Below are 6,930 nucleotides of genomic sequence, written 5' to 3'. Positions count from 1 at the left end.
AGCGACAAACATAGCTGATTAGGGAATTAGCATTTATAGATCCACCCACATCTGGAAGCTGTTTGTTCTAGTGGAAGATACTAGATTTAACGGCCTACTTATATTCAGAAACGTCACATCATATTTGAGTGTCTGTTTAATGTACCGAAAGTTCTAAAAGAAAATATATGTTTGTTATTTCAATTCATTATTCAAAAAGCTATAGAAATAATCTATTGATATATACTAGTTGATAGAGAATGGTAATTACGCTTCAGTTTTAATTATAGAACTTTGATTAGCTCACATAGACAACATCAGATTTAAAACTTTCAAAAACCAGTAGAGGCTAGTTAATAATTTCATATTTATCTCAAAAGTCTATATTTATGAAATACATTAAAAATAATCACTACCCTCATGACAGCATTGTCCGAATGACATCATATCGTTCAAATACATGGTGACAATCTAGTCATTAATCAGCCATTATATACATATATTTATATATTTATATATACCCCCTCTGTCGTAACTAATAAAAGAAATAAATATTTTTGAAAATTAAAAATGAGTCGATGAGAATAAATACATTTAATTTTTGATGAAGTCATCAAGTATGATTCAAATTACAATATATAACTAGGGTTACCAATCATCCCAAAATATTAATAAACTCGCTAAAAAATACAAAATAAAATTCAAAACGTCCAAAAACGCTAGTTTAACCCTAAAAAAAATTTGAACATGGCTTACATTCAATGAAGCTACATCGAAAAAGATTCCTTCGATTTTACAGATAAGCTCGTAAAAAAATTTGGTCAGTAAGAATGCTTCCATAAAATAGTTGAACAGTTCAATAAAAACTTAAGCATGATACCAGAAAAACACCTGATATTTTCCCATGTTTCTAATCAACCAAGCCATTAACATTTTTGTCGTGAATCAGCTTTTTGAATTGTCTCTGGTGATAATAAAATATCAGTAAGCAAAGCAAATCTTCAATGTAAGCCTGCCATTAATCCAGTTTCAATCAGGACAATGCCTAAAAGGAAGTGCCGTTTCAACAACGATTACACACGACAGTGGTCATTTGTCAAGAAGGGTCGCAATGATCACGAGGCATACTGCTGCATTTGTAGCCGCTATATCACCGTAAGCCACTCCGGGAAGTCGAGCATACGTGACCACGTAAAGACACGTAGGCATCAGTCTTTCGCGGTATCTGAAGACAATCCAAAGCACGTAGCGATAAATACACCCAAGGAAAAGTTTCTAATTGACAATGAAAACGACTTGATAAGCGCAGCAGAGTTGACCACTGCTTATAAGATAGTGCGTCATCACCAGTCATTCAAGTCGCTTGACTGCAACACCAAGCTGAGTGTTTTGATGTACCCGGATTCGAACATAGCAGCCAGACAGTCAGCAGCACGGACCAAGGCCACGGCTATCATCAAAAGAATCTTGGCACCGCATTCTATTCAACAAATTCAGCATGATCTGGACCACGACGTTCAATTTTGTGGCATCATGACTGACTCGAGTTGCTACAAATCCGTGAAACTGTTTCCGTTGTTGGTCCAATACTTTACTGAAGACTCAGGTCTGAAGATAAAACTGCTGGGGATCAAAACCTTGGCCAATGAATTGTCAGAAACAATCATGAAGTTCTGCCTTGCAACGTTGAACGAGTGCAAGCTTCCTTTGGAGAAAGTTGTTGCTTTTGGTGCTGATAACACCAACACGAATTTTGGAAATAAGCTGCGTCAAACTAAGAACAATGTCTTCAGCCACTTGAAGACAGCTTTGAATCGCGATATTGAAGGGATAGGTTGCCCGGCTCATATTTTGCACAACACCGCATCGACTGCTGCAGATGTGATGTCTATTGACATTGAAATAGTCATTATCAAGCTGTTCAAGTTCTTCTCGATGAACAGCACTCGAGTTGACCGGCTTAAAGAGCTTTGTCAGGCCTCGAATGTGGAGTTCATGGCGATACTTTCTCATTCAAGAAGCAGGTGGCTGACTTTAGCACCAGCTATCGAGCGCGTCATCAAGCTCTGGGTACCATTGACTGACTTTTTCAAAGACGTTCAACCAGCTCCAGATGTTGTTTTCTTGAGAAATTTCTTTGAGAACCCATTGGCTGAATTGTACATCGTTTTTTTGTCGACCCAGCTGATGATGATGCAGCGGCAAATTAGGAGAATTGAACAGAGTAAGATGACGATTGTCGAAGTTAAGAGGCAGTTAGGTGAGGTTAAGTTACGATTAATGGAACGAAAGAAAAATAAAGTCTACGGAAAACGGACGAAGCAAGTTTATGGAAAGCTGAGAAGATTAGCAGGTTTTAAAGAAGAAATAAAGGTTTTTGATAACGAAGTTGAAAGTTTTTTTGAGACTGCTATCAACTATCTGGATGATTGGCTCAGACCGCTAGAAAAGTACGAAATTTTTATGTGGATGAACCTGGATAAGGCACCAAATGTTGAAGAAGTGGCGGGAACTGTGGGTTACTTGTCAGAACGTGGGGTTGAGGTTAGTGATGAGTATGAAAGTGAGATAACATGTTTGAGAGGATTCGTAGAAAAAATGGCCGGCGTTGAGTGGAAGGAAAAGAATGTTCATGAAAGGTGGTCGCTTTTTTTTAAATCCGAGAGTGGTAAGAAAAATTTGTTGAGAATTTGCCAGTATTTGTTTGCTATTCCGGGTCATAATGCTAATGTTGAACGGGTGTTCTCGTTAATTGCTGCTCAGTGGACTAAGGAAAGAAACTGCTTGACTGTTGAAACTGTTGAGAGCATTGTTAAGTGCGTTTTTAATTATAATATGAGTTGTACGGATTTTTATAACTATGTTATGAAAGAAGAGGTGTTGTTGAAAAAAGTTAAGGACTCTAATAAGTATGAGTGGTCGAAAAAATTTCGCGAGGAAAATTGTTGCTGACTAAGAAAAATGATTTTACAATCGACTCTGTCTAAAGGTTTTCTTTCTAAAGGTTCCCGCTGTCTATAGATTCCAGGATACATTCGTTAAAGTTTCCCGAATATTCCCCCACCCGATTTTTCGAGCGATGAATCACAATTCGGTTTTTTCACAGTACGTTCTTTTTTGAGGTTATGTTTACTGCGCAATGTTTTCGTTTTAGCGCGCACCTTGGCGCTTAAGGGGAATAACTTTTTAATATATCGCGTTACAGATGCCATAAGGGCGTATAAAAATTATACGCCCTTATGGCACCCGGGAACCATAAGTGCGTATGAAATTTTTTGTTTGCATTTCTGCACATTTCAGACGAAAATACATCGGTTCCCGAAAAAAATTTTTTTACACGCCCTTATGGCTCCCGAAACCTACCTCGGATGCCATAAGGGCGTATAATAAAAATTCTGTTTTTTTTTTAAGTCCAAAAAAATTTTTAGTTAGGCGAAAATTTTTTTTTGCATTTCTGCACGTTTCATACAAAAATGCGTTGATTCCCGAAAAAAAAATTTTTTTTATACGCCCTTATGGCTCCCGGGACCCACTTCGGATGCCATAAGGGCGTACCAAAAAAATTATTTTTTGGGAATCGACGTATTTTTGAATGAAACGTGCAGAAATGCAAAAAAAAATTCTTTTCCTAACTAAAAATTTTCTTGGACTTAGGAAAAAAAAAACAGAATTTTTATTACACGCCCTTATGGCATCTGAGGTGGGTCCCGGGAGCCATAAGGGCGTATAAAATTTTTTTTTTGCATTTCTGCACATTTCAGACGAAACTACGTTGACTCCCGAAAAAAAATTTTTTATACGCCCTTATGGCTTTTCACCGGGACCTTTTGCCGGTACACGCCCTTATGGCATCTGGAACGCAATATTGTAGGGGAAGTGCTGATGGTCGGGAGGGAACCTTTAACGAATGGTCTTGTCCTGACCTGGAACCTATAGACAGAGTCGACTGTAAATGATTCAGAAATATTTGAAATTGTTTAAAATTATTTGATTTGAAAATTATATAGATTAGACTGCGTCAGAATAAAAAAACTTTTTTTTTTTGAGTAAATACATCTAAAAAGTTTCTTTGTTAGACCAAAAAAAACCTCTTAAAAGATGAGCTTGATATCTTGAAAATTGAGCTGGCGCATGGGGGGGGGGTCCCTTTCCCATTTAAAATACATTAAAAAAAAACTTTTTTCTGTATTTTTATTGTAAATCATCAAAAAAGGTTCTTGTTGGAAATTAAATTTTCTACAAAAAAGGTCTCTTTCATTTTTTCGCTAAAATGCATAGGAAAAAAGTTACAAGGCTTTAAAAAACGAAAATTATAAAAAGTCAAAAATAACTTTTTTTTTTGTTTTTCGACAACAAATTATTTTATTTCGTAAAATTCTTTACTTAATTCATCTATATTCAGTCTGTCAATTATATCTAAATTTGATCTATATATAGAAGAAAAAAGAATATATTTATTTATATTATATGTTTATATTATAGATGGGGCATTTCATGCCAAATCGACCACTTTTGAACCTGACCCTTTTCGATTTTTCTAAAATTTTGGTATCTTTCTCTACTCTATTGAAAGCAATAGAATTTTTTATTGTTTATAGAATATTTTATTGTTTATAGAATTTTTAATTACGAAAATAATAAAAAACGAAAAAATAATTCAATGTTTCTTTTAATTTTTTATCTAACTTTATTGGAAATTAATCAAATGTTATCGATGATTGTCACTTTTAATTTTTGTTTTTATTTTTAACTTCCCGCTAAGAAAATTGAAAATTTTCAATAATCGGGAAGTTATTGCTTTTACCCCTTTTTGCGAAAATCGAGTTTTCATCAGATCTCGACGTTTTAAGGTCACAGGAAGCTTCCCTGACTATTCCCGCGATGGTGTCCGTGCGGCTGTATGTGTGTGTGTGTGTGTGTGTGTGTGTGTGTGTGTGTGTGTGTGTGTGTGTGTGTGTGTGTGTGTGTGTAAGTATGTAAACCTCTTATAACTTTTGAACGGTTAAACCGATTTCATCGTGGTTGGTGCCATTCGAAAGGGCTTGGCCAAACTTAGATTTTCAATACAGTTTGGACTGATTCGGACCTATAGATTTCAAAAAATCTAAAAAAAACTGTAAAAAAAAATTTTTTTAGAAGTGGTTTTTTTGGAATAACTTTTAAACGGCTTTATCGATTAACTCCAAAAACTAATCAGCTCTTGACCTTAAAAAACCACGTCGATTGCCGCTAATCCGGTCAATATCGGTTGATTTGTTCGAGAGATATCGTGCAGGAAAGAAAACCCAAAAAAGTGTTTTTTCGGAATTACTCCGAAATTTCTGGTTTAACCAATTGAAACTTAAAAATTCTTAATGAGGCTTAAAAAACTGTGTAGAATGCCGCCAACCGCGTAAAAATCGGTTCATTCATTCAAAAGTTATTGCAGTTTGAAAATTAAAAAAATAGTGTTCTATGAAACTTTTATCAGACTTTTGAGCTCATAGAGCTCAAAAGCATAGAAAAAGGTATCTTTTTGAGCTTGGAGAGCTCAAAACAACACATAGATTGTATTTTTGAGCTCGAAGTGCTCAAAAGCTTCGTAGGTGCAATTTTAAGCGCCCAGGTATTAACGGAATTAGCGGGAAGTTGCAGGGATGGCCTTTAGGGTCAACCGTTTTCCTAATTTTTTTTAATTTGATTATTAAACACGATAAATTGATGTTAGAGTGAATTCGATTAATTGAAATACCGATTGAGATAGTTCTAATAAAAATAGAGTGTATACGTACTTCCTCGAGTCAAAAAGTGACTGTTTCTGTTTCTATACATATAAATATTAAAGAAGTAATTACACTAGCATGCATCGCCATCTAATAATAGGAATTAGAACTTCTTCAAATCAACTACGATGGTAAGGATTTTATTTTGGGGCTTTTATCTCTTTTATTGAAATATAAACCCTGATAGCCACCTTATCTATAACTTACTGTCAATCTACGTCCGCAATTTGAAGCAAACTTGACGGAAAGAGTTGGCAAAGCGAGCGATTACCTATTAGTTACCTATAACTTACTCTGCAAATAGACGTCAAAACTTGCTGTACAAGTATTTCCGTCAAATTGTAGTAAAGTTGAAAGGAAATTTAACTACAAGTTTGATTGTTAACTTGTATTCAAGTTGCGGCCGTAGATTTCCGTCAATTTGCTTACAACTGTTGTTGAGTGAAGAATTACCGCCAACTTGATGTATAAATCAACCGTAACTGCTGGAAGTCAACACTTACTGAGAAACCGCTGGCTATCAAGGAAGATGATGAAAAATCCTATAAAAGCCGTTTTTTCAATTGTAACTTTTAGTTTTATTATGTTCACGTAAATTATAATTAATTTATGAAAATAAAGAATAAAATAATGTAAAAATAAATGTTTTAAAAATCCTAATTTTCTATGAGTTTATGAATTAAGATTAATATTTTAAAAAGTTACATTTATTGTTAACTTAATTTTATAGTAATAATCGATTGATTATTGATCATGCCTTAAGATATTTTATTAATTATTTCGTATAAATATTAAAAAATTAATAAATTTCCTAGAATTTTTTACAACTATCTCAAATTCTCATTCATACACACGCACTGAAAAAATGAAAAATTACGGCTTCATTATAAAATATTTAACTAAAAATAATAATCATCCCCAAGCGGAATAAATTTCTTTTGCTAATGTTTTATTAAATTTAATTTTTGTTGAGTAAAGTCTACCAAAAAGTCAACATTTTTTTTGTGACACGCTTAGGTAATAATAATGATGGTAAATATTAATTTAATAATCAATAAATTTTCTCATAAAATATTATTAATATACATACACGGAAAAAAAAGAAAAATTACATTATAAAGAGTAATAAGAGTTGCTTCATCCAGCTTGAGACTATAAAAATTGCAGTTCGAAACAATATTTTTAAAAT

Source organism: Cotesia glomerata, linkage group LG7 (genome assembly GCF_020080835.1).
Source record: "Cotesia glomerata isolate CgM1 linkage group LG7, MPM_Cglom_v2.3, whole genome shotgun sequence".
In the NCBI taxonomy this organism is placed as follows: Eukaryota; Metazoa; Arthropoda; class Insecta; order Hymenoptera; family Braconidae; genus Cotesia; species Cotesia glomerata.
The sequence above is the reverse complement of the archived record's forward strand: the minus strand, read 5'-3'. Positions refer to the sequence as shown.